Source organism: Ambystoma mexicanum, chromosome 2p (assembly GCF_040938575.1).
Source record: "Ambystoma mexicanum isolate Mex_15411 chromosome 2p, UKY_AmexF1_1, whole genome shotgun sequence".
NCBI lineage: Eukaryota > Metazoa > Chordata > Amphibia > Caudata > Ambystomatidae > Ambystoma > Ambystoma mexicanum.
In genome coordinates this window covers 895,798,191-895,815,166 of record NC_090923.1, presented here as the reverse complement: position 1 = coordinate 895,815,166, position 16,976 = coordinate 895,798,191, and the positions used below count along the sequence as shown (strand labels likewise).

The 16,976-nt window shown below is 48.2% G+C and overlaps 1 protein-coding gene across 1 annotated transcript in view; it reads left to right on the top strand.

Annotated features, from left to right (window-relative positions):
- MEIOSIN (meiosis initiator) overlaps positions 1-16,976 on the top strand; it is a 589,598-nt gene that overhangs the window by 361,597 nt on the left and 211,025 nt on the right. The gene's annotated exons all lie outside the window — the stretch shown is intronic.

Here is a 16,976-nt window from a genome sequence, read left to right as displayed (position 1 = left end):
ATTATTTTTGTTTCCTGTGTTTTTGTTATCTGTTAGCTATAAGTCAACATTCCCTTTGTGTTGTTATCTTTGATGGGTGAAATCAGCTTGCAATCCTGTGTAAAGCAGGTAGGTTGTGACTACCACCTGTTAAGCATACTCTTAGTATATTCCCTTTTCAAGTTTTCAAACACTTGGGCATCTTCTGTAAGTCGTCTGTAAATCACACATAGTCACAGGGATTTTAAAGTGTTGCAACAGACTTCTTTAACAATATTGCAACCTTGGCCATGGTTCTTTGGCTTGGCTTTAGTTGTTGTCTTGGTCTTTGTTTTTGTCAGAGCCTTAGCCTTTGACTCGATCTTTGCCCTGTCCTGCATTGTAGGATGATGCAATTGCCCCATAGCTGCTACCAGGTAAGCCCTGTATTCGACCCCTTATGCTCCAGTGGTTTCTTTATTGTTAATGTTAATGCATGTTATTCTCCCTTGTCCCTAGTTCCTCATGTATGATTCTCCGCCCACCCGCTCCCACTGCCTGGGTTCTCATAAGTTAGCAAGGCTTTCTTATTTGGGTTGGTGGTGTCACAACTGCCGTTATAGTCTGGACTGAAGTCGCCAGCAAGCTTCACTCTGAATCCTCTCTTCAGGGGTTGGTACTGCCGGTCTTCGGACATGGGTTCTGTATAGGCCTCCTATTGCAGCTGTCCCTCTAACATGGCTTTTTCAAAGCTCTGGCTTATCTGGTCCAACTACCTCCTACTTTGTCTATGGTTCTCTCTCCTTCTTTTTCCTTCTTTGTCCTTAGTCAACAGAGGTTCTGCTCTTGTAGTTCTCCTCTCTACGAGTTATAACGCCACTTTCTGGCATGGTGTCCTAACACCCACCAAATCAGGGGGATGCGCCTCTTTTTATGCAGGTGCTCATAGAATGCATGAATGACAGTTGCCTACCTGTTTTACCTCCTCGCCTTTAGTGCTACCTGTGTTTGCAATTTCCTTCAGGTGTGGTGCATGTTTTCTTGTTATGGATGGACCTGAGCCCCGACCGCCATTCCTGCCATGCTGGGATCAGGTGGCATTATCATAGCAACCTGTGGACCCACTTCTCTGACTTCCCAATGTCCTTGTGGGTTTCTCACCGCGCTGTCAGGGCCACTGCACTGAGCATGAGCGTTCATGGATTGTGATTTTGTGGTCTGACATACATATTTTAGTCAGAAACTGGTTGCATTCCTTATTGGTGTTTACGTATCCGATATGCACTCATTTTCCAATCCCCTCCAAGCATGAACCTCTGGTCGTAAGCGAAGTGAAATTAACACCTGCTGATTCTATACATGTCTCACAGTGATTCTTGGCTCGATTTTCTCAAGAGTTTTCTCCCTGGGAGTGTAGGGCTAAGGCTATAAGCCGAAGAATGCTGCCTTAACCTTCCTACTCATGAAGCATATTTCCCTGACATGGGGGCTTCTGACTACTCTTGGCAATATCTGTTTCTTTGGCCCATCCAAGGAAGGACCCTGAGAGCCCTTGAGGATCTATTTTATCTCCCCTTAATGGCACACATCGTATAGCAGGTGGTTACGGTTAGCCCCGGGAGCTCCCCACCCTGCCGGAGACAAACATGTGGCCTCATCACACAAGTAATCACTTTATCTTTCATGGGGATTTCATTCTGCAGACAATTGAAGTAAGCACCTTGATGACTGCCGTTGTTCAATTAACCTAAAAGTGCCCCTACATATTCTGTACTTGTTAAACAGGAACCACTTACTTCTTAACAATCATAAATATTGGATAGCCTATATCGCTTATTTTTACATATTACTTCCATAAAGAAGTTATATACATCTAAAAAGCACATTGTTGGTATTTAAAGGGGAACTGTCATGACATATTTTTATCATAAAGTATTGAAGTAATCGCCAGTGGCACCTCAGGGAATACTAAAAGGGTTGTAAAATAATGGAAAATATCCCCAGAAAACAGATTATATTATGGAAATTGTTCATTGATATCTGAGGGCTATATAACAATATTGAGTATATAGGCCCATAAAGAAGCTCAATTTTGAGTGAAACATTTGTTAGCCCAAGTTGAATTATTATTCTTGTTTTTCCCAACAATTAAACAACTATTAAAATTGCAATTGTAAAACAAAAACACACATACTTCATTTCTTTTAATTGGTGAGGCATATTAGTGTACATAAACCTCTTATGGGCATATTCCTGCCAAGGATCCTCATCTTTGAAATATCCCAGTCGACACCGGAAAATAGTTTTCTTAGCCAGTAAGCAGCACAGTTTGGCTGCATCATCGACCATTTCCTCTTGTTTGTCATGCCTCATGCCGAGTGTGTTATCTGCATGCAAAAATGGAGCCGACTACTCCATTTTCTTGAGTTTCTTTATACCATGGCAGCGCATTGGGACATTGAGACTGTCAATCATCAGAACAACCAAATTTATCATCATTACTTGGAAAAAATCAGGTTTTAAAACCTGTACATCGTGCCATCGTTCGGTGTCAGTGGCAGATCCCCACTAGGTGTGTCTTTTCGTCCTAGGCAAGGACCATGAAACTGAGGAGTGTGTATCCAGTGAGACGATGACGCCAAAGGCGCTTGGAGAAATAGTGGCAAAATCGATGCTGGTAACATCGGGGGTCAAAAGAATATCCCTAGAAAAAGGTCACTGACCCAACCCATTGGGCCACCATTTAAGATCAGGGGAAAAGAAGACAAAGAAGCTTCCCCTACCTCGCACCCTCACACTGGAATGCCCTACCTCCTACCCTTTGAGGCGAGGTATCTCTCATGGCATTCCATAAAGCCACGAAAACTCCGCTTTTCACATGATGTACGCCACAATCCCCTGCATAGCCTGATAAACCTCAAAATGTATTTATAAATCAACTCGTGTGACTCAATGTACAATGTGTAAATGCATTTCCCAGCTGTGCCTACCCTGTAACTAAGTTCCTCGCAAGTAACAGCATCTCGATGCCCAAGGACTGTTTGTGCGCTATACAAATGTAATAAATAAATAAAGAAGTGACACTACCACTCAGGAAGATGTTCTTCATCCTCGAGAACACGTTCTTCCTTCTAGTTGAGGAAGCATAAAAGGTGCCGACCAAGGTCTAAAGATTTAGGTAGGCCTAAGTTCCCCATAGCAGTGAAAGTGGAATGTGAGGCATTTAGGGCCCCCATCATAAATACATTCGAATGGGCCTCAGATGCTGTATAATAAACCTTTTCTCTGGGGAAAAAGAAACAATATAAGAGCCAACACTGCTCCCGCATGCCCCCGAGTTCAGATACTGGTGAGAAAGGCAAAGGGCAAACTCCCATTAAAAAGACATTGAAAGCGCAAGGGCAGTCGACACTAAAATCTATAGCTCCAACAATCAGTATACTGAAGACTTTGTTGGCGTAGTCACCGCCAGTTGTGGCGCCGGTGTCCCGCGAGAAAGTCAAAAGAAGACTTATAGAGGAATCTATGTCGTTGCCTTCAGAGCCGGATGACTCAATGTTCTAAACCCAAGATTAGAATTGCTCAAATGAAAACATTTCAAAGCAGTTTTGAAGAGCAGGAGGAGAAATAAGATGGTCCCCCTGGTTTTCAATTATCAGCTGACATTCCAAGACAGTCCTGGCCTGAGGAGTTACTATATACCCAACTTCCAGACTCCCTTCTACAATTACCAAGGGATTTACAAGGACCAAGTGAATTGGACACCTCACTAGATTCACAGATAGGAATAGATCCCATTTTGGCAGTGGGATGGAATGTTCATTGGCTCTTTCAAAGCATTGTTTGAAGAGCCATTGACACCCTTAATCTAATCCCTGCTTCTGAAGACCTAGTTTCCTGTGGGCTAACTGTCATTTTAAAGCCAAAACAGCCAAAAGTGATAGTTCTACCTTACAGTGGTGCTCTTATGGAAGTAATTGGGCCGGTCTGGGTAAATCCAGACTCAGCATCCACTGTGAACATCTTTATCACCGAAATACACATAGAAGGTCCAAATGACCTTCAGATTTTAACCATCCATAACTCTGCAAAGAGCCTTCTGATCCAGGCAGCGGCAGCAGACTCCAAAGCTACAGCATTCCCACCTGCACCTCCAGATAGGGAATTCAAATACTAGACGCTTAAGAAAGGAAGGTTTTTGCTGAAGGCATTCTAGGGTTGAGTACAGTCAAGACCTCATGCACATTAGCAAGGTACTCACATTCTCCAGCATGGGGTCTGGCATGGATTCACTTGCTCATGAATATTCCCCATAGTCAGGCTGGGAATCCTCACTAAAAGAGAAAACAGTTTCACTTTCACTTAAAAACTGTATTTCTCCTCTAAACTAATCACTGTCCTCTGGGTCATACTGCCCCATCCAATGACAGTCCTCTCCCTAAGCACCGCCTCTGGCAGCCATCTTCAGATTTTTACTGCACGCTTCAGTGTTGTTAGTCCTTGAGTTGCTCTCCGAGCTATTTGTACGTTTTTCTATGTTTTTCGATGAGAAATGCTCCATTTTTGTTTCAAAGAGCCCATGTGCTCTTTTCTTCAACTGCTGACAGCGGGTATCCGTTGTCGGTGAAGTTTCTGCGCCCTCAAGGGCGAAGATTCATCGAAGATCTCGAAGGCCATCTTGGCCTACTTCGCGCCCTCCGACCATGATGGAGGAAAGAAAGGATGGAAGGTCCCTCTTCAGGCTGCACCAAATACAGGCTATGGAATGTGTTTGTGGAGGAAAAGCGCCTACAATGCCTCTGCTGCCTGCACCCGTGCCATAAGGAAGTAGAGTGTGAGATATTCCTCGGATTCTCTAAGAAAACGATGAAGGACAGGCATAGTAGGCTGGCGGCATGGTTTAACACGAACAAGGCCTCTGACCCGTGCTCCAAGCAGGGTCATGCCTCGTCCAGGACTGGCTGGTTTGAGGAGCGGTCTTCTAAGTCCGTTGAGGGCGCCTCATCCATGGGTGCCCAAGATAAGGCCAAGATCTGCAAGTCCGAGTCCAATGGGTTTGCCGCTGAAGCGGGTCCCAAAGTGGATAGGGCGCGATCAGCATCACCTTCCACCACCATTGCCAGCCTACAATCAAGCTCCTCTCCAAAGAGGAAGTCATCTACTCTGGTTCAAAACTCTGAGGGAGGAAAAAAGGGGGGCGAGGAGGCCCCGAAACAGCCCTCCCAGGTTGTTGCCCAAGCCATGGAGGTCTCGTCCACGGACAACAAAGCTCAGGAGTCCATGCATACGGTCCAGGAGGGCGATGGCGGGGAGGACAATAGCGCAGGGCCTAATTTTCCTGTTTTGTCTTCTCAGCCGAGGGACATTTCCTTGGATATTCTATCGACTCTCCACACCTTGGTGTCAGAGATCCAGATGAGAATGCCTCTGGTACCGGTACCTGTGGTCCCTCAGGTCCCTGATCAGCCTCCACCTAAGAAGACAAAGCGTCATCTGACGCCCCCATATCATCCTCCACCGCGTCAGGACCCAACTCCCCCAGCAGACCCAGAACGGATACGGCCACGACGACAGATGATGACGAAGACATCGTCGCAGTGGACGGTGAGTCGCCACATTTGGATGCCCCAGATCGGGTTTCCCCACCGGACAAGGTAGGTTTGTTCCACTCCATGACCGCCAGGGCCTCCAAGCTATTCCAGCTGGTGGCTTAGGAAACCAAGAAGCAGGGCTTCTTGTATCAAAGGCAAGAGAAAGACGATCATGGAGATGCCCTTTCTGGGCGATATTTGGAAAGAGGGCATAGCCCTCATGCAGAACCCTTGCACAGCTCCAGCCAAGCGGGATTGGCTGTAAACGAAGTATAGGGTGCCGGACTCCGCATCCAAGTGCCTAAGGTCGCAACCATTGCCGAACTCAGTGTCGGCGGCCATGAGGAAACGGTCTGCTAACCCGTCCTCGTTGTCTTCGGTCCCTTCGGACAGCGAGGGGAAAAGGATGGACGCCATGGGGAAGAAGGTGATTTACACTGTGGTGTCCACAATCAAGGCGGCCAACGCACTCGCGATCCTAGCCAGGTGCGATGGGGAGGTGTGGTACAAACTAGGACCGATCCTGGAGTTCCTCCCCAACGATAAGAAGATGGAGGCCCTTGCCCTGTTCGAGAACTGAGAAGTGGCATCGGACCACACCATCACGGTAGCAGTAGACGTCACCGACACAGGGTTCTGGCAAATGGGGAACAGTGTCGGCCTTCGTCAGCAGGGATGGATGAAGGCTACTAACTTCTGTCAGGAGAAAATTGAGCAGGTCATCGAAAGGGTTTGCCACATCTTACAGACAGCCTTCTCAATCCTCAATGCAAGAAGCCTACAGACGCTGCTCCCAGGCCTACGGTAGCGGAGGACAGCATCGCTGTCACCCACAGCAGGGACAGACGCTGGTGCATAAGCAAGCCTGAACCGGCCAAGACGTCTGGCCACCACTCATTCACCCCGGTGGGAGGCCGGCTGACGGGGTTCGTCAGCAAGGGGAGAAAGATCACCAACGACATATGGGTGCCAGATGCGCTCGCCCATGGGCACACCTTGGAGTTCCAATGCAGGTGTCCCCGTATTCTGCTGGTTCCCCGTCAGGAGCAGCTCATTTCTCATCTTCTGGAAGAAGAACAAGCCATTCTATGAAAAGTGGCGATAGAGCTAGTTCACCAACGGCACCGGGGCTAGGTAGTCTATTGCAGGTACTTTCTAATCAGAAAGAAGACAGGGGGCTGGAGACTCATCCTGGACCTGCAATGTCTGATCAAATACTTAAAGTCCCCAAAATTCGGATGGTCACGTTGCAGAACCTGCTCGGCCAACTGGAAAAAGGTGACTTCTTGACGTCGTTGGACCTGGAGGAAGCATATTTCTACGTCCCCATTCACAAGAAACATCAGAAATGTCTATGCTACGTGGTGCCGGCACCAGCACTACCAGTTCAAGGCCCTACCATTCGGTTTGAAGTCGGCCCCAGGAGTATTCACGAAGTGTCTGGCACCAGTGGTGGCCCGTCTACGCCTACAGGGCATACACGTATAGCCGTACCTGGACGACGGGCTGATTCGCACCTGCTCGCAGGAGCTGGCCAACCAGCACACAAAGGCGACCATCTGACTATTGATGGATCTGGGATTCTCCGTCAACTATCCAAAGTCCTGCTTAATACCATCGCAGAACGCACTGTTCCCAGGCGCCAGACTCAACAGGGTGTCTTGCCTGGCGTCGCCCTTGGAAGAGAGGCTAGCAGCCATTCAAGGAAAGGTGCAACGGCTGTCGTCGGTGTGGTTGTGTAATGTTTTGCACTGCTACACAACCTGTTCGCTTGAGAAGGGTCCTGTTCCAGAGATAAGAGTTAATTGCTTCTGTTGAGCCTTGCCACTTTCCATGGTTGTGTAATGTTTTACTGCTGTGTATTCATTGTTCATGAGCATGTGAATCCATGGCAGACCCCATGCTGGAAAATGTTTAAGTTAGTTACCTGTAACTATTGTACTCCTACGTCCCATCCCCTTTCCTCCATACTCTATGTGTGATTACAACTGAATGCAGCCCTGGGGAGGAGAGTTGCCCCTCTAAGAAAACAAGTTCTTCAAAACTGCTTGGCCAAATGCTGCGTCCAACCTGGCGCTGGCATCCAAGCAGTAGTGTTTGCAAAAGGCCAATGGGGAAGCCATGTGACGTGTCTTTGGAAATCCACAGCCGTGGCCATGGCTCTGATGGTATGGGCGTGCATGTTTGCTGGAAAAGCCCTGTTCTGCCCCTCATACGCCTCCTTGATGGCCCTTACCATCCACCTTGCTATGGAAGCTTGGATGCTTGACAGCCTGGTTTTGACCGACCAAAAGTGATGAACAAAGCATCCAACATACAGAAGCTCTTTGTCCTTTCCAGATACAATCTTAGAGCACACCTCCAGATACAATCTTAGAGCACACCTGACATCCAGACAGTGCAATACCTTCTGAGCCTCATCCTCTGGATCCGCAAAGAATGTTGGGAGAACAATATCCCCATTAAGGTGAAAGGCAGAAATGACCTTAGGGAGCAGGATGCGTCTTAAGCACCGTATAATTAATTTATTGTCTGACCTTGGACGTGAGAAGAAGATGAGCCCCGCAGCACCCACGTGATGGAAGTGTCAAGATTCCTGCCCTCATGTCCCCAGCCCTCCAAGATGTCAGGCTGGAGCCAGGCCACGATCACCTACATGGCCCTCAAGGGCCTCTCCATCCCTCCAAAGACCCACTTGGAGTCAGACTTGGCACTTGTGGCACCAGACTCACTCACTCCCATAGGATAACATTGGGGATTGGACTTGTAGTGCATTGATGGGGACAAGATGGATGCCCCCACATGTTTTGGTTCCCAGAACTGCATGTGCGGTCTAGTCTTTTGGGTGTGGTTCAGCCCAGAGACACCTTGGATACCCAGAGACTATTTAAGCCACACCCAGGCTGAGAAACATGCTTTGCGTTTTCTGCACCTGCAGCGTGACACTCACCGTGTTTGGATCGGTCTCCAGTAGGCCTGCATCTTTCTTCTGCGCTCAGCTCCTGCAAGAACAAGAACACTGTTAGGAACAGCCTTACCTTGCAGCGCTTCTGCCCATCATTCATCGCTCCTTCTGTTCTGCGGCCATCTTCAGCGGTGTCATTCCCATCCCTGCACGCCGCTTCCTAAGGAAAAGGGAAAAGAACAGAAAAAAAGGCATTAGTAAGCATTCTGCAAATCTTTGCTTATTTTTAAATACTGTACGAGCTTCAAACGCTTACCTGAATCGCTGCCGCTCTGGGGGAACTCTGTCTCCGGAACTTCTCATCCAGCTGCAAGAGGGAAAAGACACTCCAGGTTAGCGTGGAAAAATCTAGAGGCGCCGCATACCGCGCTTACCCACTGCATTTGTTCTTCATAACCGGCATCCACGCTGAAAACGTTGCGGCACCTAAAAGTAAAGAAAAAGAACTCAGTTCAATGCAAATACGAAAGGGGTGCATCGCGCATCGCGCTCTCACTCACCTTCAGCGCTACTCATCTCAGCAGCACGCCGCCATCCCGGGACGCCGGCCATCATCTAAGGAAGGAAAGGAACGAAGTTAGAAAACTGTTCAAAAGACTCATTATACTTACCTGTCGGACTCTTGCCAGTGAAGTAACTAGGCAGCAAAGAGCCCGCATCAATCAACGTGCCCCTTTGCTGAAAGCAGGACAGAGGGCACACTATCCAAGAAAACAAGGTGAGCTGTGGATCAAAGGGAATGGTTGGACCCCAGGGAAGAAGGGGTTCAAGCACACAGAGACAATAGGGAGTTAACCTCTACCAATCCTGTGTTTCAGGCCCAGTCTCCAGTCAAATAGCCTACAGGGAAGGGTTTGAGGTCGTAAGAGGTCAGAACAGGCTGAGTGACGTCCCTGTGGATACCAGGCGAGCGTTACAGGAAGACGGACGGACTGGGCTGGGACCAATAAACTGCCATCTCGTATGGATAAAAGTAGCACCTGTATAGGGTCCATCCAATCAGTGGCGCGGGTTGTCACTGTATGTATTGCGTCACTTATGACGATGTTGTGCTTTAAACGTTTCTGCTTGTACCTCTCTTTCATAGAAGGTTCTTAGCAGCATAGTTCTTTGCTGTTGCTCTCATCTTCGCATGATTAAACTTTTTATCCTTACAAGATCGACTTGGGCCTTTCTTCCCTAGCAGGTTGTATTCTCTCTGGGGTGGGCGTTCAGGGCCTTGCTTTCAATTGGCAACCCCAACGTGATCCCAGTGGCCCTCCCACAGCTCACAGCAGGGGAGAGCAAGTGGATATACAAATTGAAAAACAAACGGCAGGAGTGCCCCTAGCAATAGGGGATCTTAAGAGCCTGTTGGTGCCGTAATTGGGGACCAGGCTGGAGATGTATGGGTTAAGGCCGCATACCCAGGAGTAACCTTGGGGGACGATGCGCATGATGGAGCTAGAGCATTTGTATGGGACGCACTAAGCAGGGCCTTTCCGGATACTCCCCATTTACAGTCATTGGTGCAGTATACCATGGGTGATGGTGAGGATCCAGCTGGATTTATTCTGAAAATGCAAGAGAAGTGGAGAGCTGAGAAAGGAGGGCTGTGGGATCAATGAAGATCATTCTTTTATTTAATCGTAAAGAGGGGGTTGCCGAAGGAAGTGCAGAAGGCACTGGATAAGATTGTGGGTATTGAGGCGAAGGGATGGCCGGAAATACAGAGCATAATAGTGCACCATTGTAAAAGGATTAAGGAGCAGCGCAAAGGCGTCAGGGGGATGAAGCAAAGTTGGTAGAGAAAGAATTGGTAAAAGTGGCAATTCAGGTGCCCGTGCCAACGCCAGTACAGGTGGAGGGAACAGAGAACACACAGCAAGTTATGAGTGCCACTATTGCGGCACTCTGGGCGGAAGGAGGACAAGGACAGTGGGGCGGGGGGCAAAAGTACCACAACCCACAATGGCAGCAAGGAGGGCCACAGCGAGGAAGAGGGTGATTTGGAGGAGCGAGGGGAGGAGGGTGCGACCCTAGGGTAGGGAGGTTCGGACAGTCTCAATGTTGGAATTGTTTAAGATGAGGGCATTTTTGCAAGGGAGTGCCGGAGCAGGTCTGTGGGGTATAATTATGGGCCGCAGGGCCAAGGGCCCCAAGGACCTCAATGATGAGGGTACCAGCAACAGGATCAAGGGTACCAGAACCAGGAGTATGCTTGGGGCAATACCAAATTTATAACCAGCAACCCCAAGCACCGGACACACAAGCGCGACACTGTCACAGCAACAGCAGGGTAGTGTTGCCCCAGTAATCAGGGCGCCAGGTCGAGCGCTGCTCCCTTTTGGGGAGCAGCAGTAGTAGGAGGTAGCCCCTTCTCGTTCCCTGTAACAAGCATGTATGCCGATTAGGACAGCCCACAGAGAGCACTCGTGTGTCTGGTCCTGTCCACGACTATCCACCCTGAAGAGGAGCCGTTGGTGGGGGCGGAGATAGGTAACATGCAGTTCATATTTATGGTGCAACTAAATCGTGTATCATGGAAGCAAACTTTCCACTTTCTGGAAAATATCTTGATGCACAGGGATTCTCTGGGGTTCCATACACTGAGGAGCTGGATGTAAAGGTGGGAGGGAAGATAGTACGGCCACCCCTACTATATTCTGAGAGTTATCTTGTCATTCTACTGGGTAGGGACATACTCAGTAAATTAAATATAACCATATCCTTCACAGATTATGGAGTAGTGTGTTCCACTCCTGGGATGTGTGCTGTAACACACCTGGGATGTGTGCTGTAAGGGCGATGTAGATTATCAACACAATGACAATGGAGGTGCTACTCCGCGGAATTCCTGTAGACCCGGACATGTTTATCTATCTTATCACGGTACTTGTGAAGGCGGTGCCCCGGATTGCCAAACAATGCTGGGGAGTGCCCACTGATTTCATTTTTCGCCCAGCTGTGTCGCCCGAGCTGGTGGCAGGAACAATACTATCGCTGGACCTGCAGTGGTTGTTGGTTTCGGACAAAAGGATTGTCCAACTAGAAATGGATAAGGAAGAGTGTGAGTGCGCACAGTGCTCTGTGTAGATCCAACAGTGCAGCTAAAGAAGGTGAGGGATGATGAACTGTTTGAGGATAATGACGAGGAGGGGGAAATAATACTGGAGATTTGCATCCCATGTGACATAATGGTACAGTATCGAAGAGTGCAGTGTCCTTTAATGGCAGTAGTAACTGCACCCCTATTAGTTGATAAAGATTTACGGCACGTGCCCCCATAGTTGTGAACTACAAATCCACATGATGTAGGGTTGTTGAAAGATGTAACACCTGTGCGTATAACCCTGAAGCCAGGTGTGGTACTGCCCAGGGAAGACATTATCCACTGTCAAGAGAGGCGGAGGAAGGCATTAGAAAAACAATACAGGCCTTACTGGACCAGGGGATTATTGTGCCATCTACATCCCCGTGTAATACGGCAATATATCCGGTTAAAAAGTCAACGGGGGGGGGTAATTGTAAAATGATCTAGGACTTGCCCCCCCAAATGATGTTGTACTGAAAGAGATTCCAGTTCCGAATCCTGCAACAATTTTATGTAGCATCCCGAAAGACGTGACATATTTCACTGTAGTGGATCTGAAAAATGCATTCTTTTCGATTCCACTCCATCCTGAGTCAAGGTACCTCACGGCATTCACAAGGCCAAGTGTGGTTCAAACATACCAGGTTACCTCAGGGGTACTGCGAGAGCCTGAGTATATTTAACAGAATACTGCATGCTGATCTAGGGAATATTCAGGTGCCTAGCACGATTATCTAGTAAATGGACGATATGCTAGTATGCAGTGACAGTGAACAACAGTGCTGAAGAGACTCCATTACACTTCTACAATTGCTGGCTTGTAAGGGGTACAAGGTTGATACGGTTAAATTACAATATTTCCAGCGTGAAGTAATCTATTTAAGGCAGTTCATATCAGCTCATGGCAAAAGGATACTACCCGATATGAGAAACCTGAAGGTGTCCCACCCAATAGTCCCCGGAGATCTTTCATCTAGGTGGCCAGGACACTGCCATCGCTATTGGATCCAGTTTCCGGTAGTGGACCAGTGGGGGAAGATCACCTGGATGAGGGGTCTTCGGGGAGTGGAAGTGGGACACCGACGGGTGAGACGCGGTACCCCCTTCCTTGTAACACCTTTACCCCATCCTACCGCGAAGAATACGTAGAAGCTCTGCCCCGTTTCCCCCTTTCCGACAAACACTTTCTTACACCGTGAAAGACAACAGACTACCACCAGAGCCTTTTACCTGATGTGCCCCAACACAAGGGTCAGGCAGAGTCCGGTAATTGACAATAACTACACACACCTAACCACCCTTTCCCTTCCCCACAAGGATAAAATGCGGAGCACGAGAGCACACTTTGAGCAAGGACAAATGCACGAGGAAAAAGCTATTCTAGGACGGCAGTTCAAACGCAGAAAAAGGCAGAGAGACTGGGAAAGACAACAAGGAGGTAAGTGCCCTTGCCCTTTTCAACCCGAGCCCGCGAAGCCTCTGCAAAAGGAATCGTAAGACCGGGAACTACAGCTGACGTGTGGTGTAACAGATATCAACGGTGCACAGGACCCTCCCACTGAGGCGGGGAGACGTACTTGCTACTGTGGTATCGTCCTTGACTCCATAGACAAGAAACAACAATTAGGTCAGCACAGCCGGTGAGTCGGAGGGAGAACCGACAGATAACCGGACTGTGTTGAGCGAAGGTTTCAAACAGCAACTTGTTCTGAACAAAGAACTTGTGTACTACTGAACTTTTCAAATCAAGGGAAAGACCAGCTTCAGAGTGGTCCAGCGCCACATGGGCGTCCATCCGAAAGACTCTGGCGGGTCCCCTTTTCTTGTGAATAATATAGTAACAAGAGGCCGTAGAAAAGGCTGGCATACAGAGTTAAGGTGGTCATACTCGGGCCGAGCCAAAATCCCTTGTGCACCCGAAAGTCCTTAACCCATTACCAAGATTGTGACAGTGTGAAACACACTGTATGACCGATAAATGTGGAAAGCATGAATGGGCGCTGGAAAGCTAAGGGAAGTGAATCCTGCAAGGCATCACAAATAAGTGAACTGTGTGAAACTGGCAAAAGTGAATTCGACTGAGGGAAGCCAAGGTTACTAAAAGGATTGGAACCCGGTTGAGCGGGATCCACGGGTGAAAGGAAATCACCCGACGAGAAGATTACTGGAAAGGAACCTTTAGTTTGTTGTTAATAGTACATCAGGCCTACTCAGGCAAGAGGCTGGGTGTAACAGAGACTTGGCCACAGTAGGCCCTGGTATTTTGGAAACAAACTGTAAGCTCGTGCTGAAGAAGCCCAGGAGTGTGCTGTGCTCGAGAGTCTCCGCTTTTCCCGTGCTAAAAACGTGGGCAAGGGAGACTTATCATTTTGTGATCACATCTTTCTTTTCTGATGCACATTATCCCACACTATTGTGTAACTTAGTGGTAAGGATTGGATTGGCAATAGGTTTTTTAGTATAGGCCCTTTTTATTTGGCAAGACACCAGTAGGACTGCCTTGTTATTATTTGATGGTCGTAGCTTGCGCCCATCTTAGTTTTAGGTTTAGATTATCCGTTTTTCTCACCCATTCATACAGTTTAATAAACACCCTTGAACTGTGATCACTTGTGTCTGTCTTTACTGTTGCCACCATGAGTTCCTTACACCGATAGGGCAGCATCGGTACGCGCCACCCCCAGACCCGCCTCAGTTTACGAGATGCAGATGTTTCTGGGCCTGTGTAACTACTGCAGGGGCTGGATCCTCGATTACAGGGCATACACAAGGCCACTTTTGCAAGCCCTGAGGGAAGCACAGAAAGCAAAGGACTACAAGTTACTGTGGACGACAGAAATGATCAGACAGTTTGATGACTTATAAGAAGTCATCAGTTCGACTACCCCAGACTACACACATACATTCTATTTCTTTTCACGTTCTGATGGTCAGCTTATGACAAGAGTGTTGACACGGAAGGGCACTATGGCCGTAAGCCATTGGCCTATGATAGTGGTACTTTGAATGCAGTGATGCAAGGGCAGTTTGCGTGCGAACAAGCATTAGCAGCCACTACCTTTGCTATAGAGAAAGTTCCTACAATCGTAAAGGGGTGTTCAATTATGTTGTATGTGGAACATTCTTTGTTTGATATTTTAGAGATGTCGAAATACACCCTGACTACGCAAAGATCATCAGCATATGAGATTATCATCTCCAAACCCCATATTCGTGTGGTTAGGTGTAAGACAGTGAATCCTACCACCTTCTTAACAGATATGCCCACGACAGAGGACTTGACGGCACACAACTGTTCCACATACGAGGGGGAGGAGGATGACACTTCCAAAGCAAGTGATTGTGCATTGTCAGAGGGTGACATACTTTTTTGTTGACGGGTCATCCACAATTGATCAGGAATATGGACAGAGATGGACAGGGGTAGCAGTGGTACGCTTGAGGGAGGGGAGTACAAGACAGTGTTCATGAAAAGGTTGCCTACTCACTATTCTGCACAAGCGGCAGAACTTGTCGAAGCACTGAAAGCATTGCAAGGGTGTCAGGTTATGATATATTCCGACCCAGCATATGTTACAACAACAGTACACGCTGGTCTTTCCCATTGATAGAGGAGGGGGTTCAGGAGGGCGAATGGATCCCCAGTGCAGCATGCTTTGCTGTTAGAGATGCTGATAGCAGCGCTATCATAGCCATCTGGTGTGGCGGTAGACGAGTGCGCTGGCCGTACTCACAGGATAGACGAAATTTCATTGGGGAACTAAGTCACTGATGCGGCAGCCAAATGGCGGTGTACCAGTCTAGTGAAACATCCACTGAGTACTTTGTGGCTGCCCCACCGACAGACGAGCGTCCAGTGCCTTATACCGCATTACCCATCTCCCAGATTATTGAGCTACACCGCCTGAGTGGAAAAACAAGTTGTGGTCACGGAGAGGATGTAAGCAGTCTCTGACTGATCTGTTGTGGAGGCAGGAGAGCTTTGGGAAGACAGTGATGCCCCAGGGATTGCTAGCAGTAGCATTTGAACAATTGCACTACCTGTCCCATAGTTTGAAACAACACGTAGCCACAGACATACAAGAAGACTGATTCACATGAAATATCCAGGAGTGCATCACTGATATGGTCGTCAGTTGCACCACATGTCAAAGTTTTAGCACAGGGATGACACTACGAATGCTGCTGGGCACGTTGCCCCGCCCTACTGGGCCATTCCGAGAGTTACAAACAGACTACGCCGATATGGGGGAGCGTTGCAATGGATATAGGTACCTCATTGTGGTGGTCTGTCCCTTCTTAAGGTGGGTGGAAGCAGGGCCATGTGTGCACCCAGATCCGAAGTGTGCTACAAGGTTTCTAGTGCAGGACGTTTTCCTGCGCTGGGGTGTGTGCGAGGTTTTGAGGTCAGATAATGGCACACATTTCTTCAATGCATTATTCCAACTTGTTACACACTACTTGGTATCAAGCATCGGATGTGTTTGATTTATCGCCCACAGGCCAGTGGCGTTGTGCAGAGAATAAATGACCTCCTTAAGAGCAAGTTATCCAAATTGTGTTATCACATTTAAGAAAAACTGGGTGTACTGTCTGCCCATGGCCCTTTTTAGTTTACGCACACAGCCAAACAAAGACCATCATCTGTCACCTCACGAGGTGGTTACTGGTTGGTGCATGCATACCCCCGTATCTCCTGGGAGAAGGATTTCTGATGTGCATAGGACTGCAGCGGTGCTAGGAGAGGAATTCAGAGAATATTTGACTCCCGACAGATTGCACCTCCCAGGATCACGATTACAGAGACGCCCAATGCTGCAAAGACAACAGGAACAGATCCGGAGCACATAACGACTAGACCACTGCTGCCGGGTGATTACGTCTACGTTTGCAATTTTGTGTGCCGTTGGAACAATCCTCGGTTTCAAGGATCGTACGAGGTGGTGTTTTGTACCCCCATTGTGGTTAAAGTCAAGGAGTTGCGCTACGGGGTCCGCCTCTCTGACGTTCATAGGGTACCTCCAGAAAGTACAGTGGTGCATCAGTTGTCTTGAGAACAGGGGTAACAGTACCTGTACCACGGGCACCTTACCGGCCTGTCCAGAGGAGACACGGGCATAGTGGCACATCCGAATGGAAGGTCAAGGCTCAGCTGCTAGCTCTGTACTTTTCTTTTTCTGGTAGCGCTTTTTCTCTCTTTTCCTTTTTCTCTCTCTCTCTCTCTCTCTCTCTCTCTTCATCTTTCCTCTCTCTCTTTTCCTATTCTCTCTCTCTCTCTTTTTCTTTCTATCTCTCTTTCCTCTCTCTCTCTCTTTTTCTCTTTCTCTTTCTTATGTTTCTCTCTTCCTCTTGGTCCCTCCCGTTTATTCCTTCTTTTTGTATGGTATAA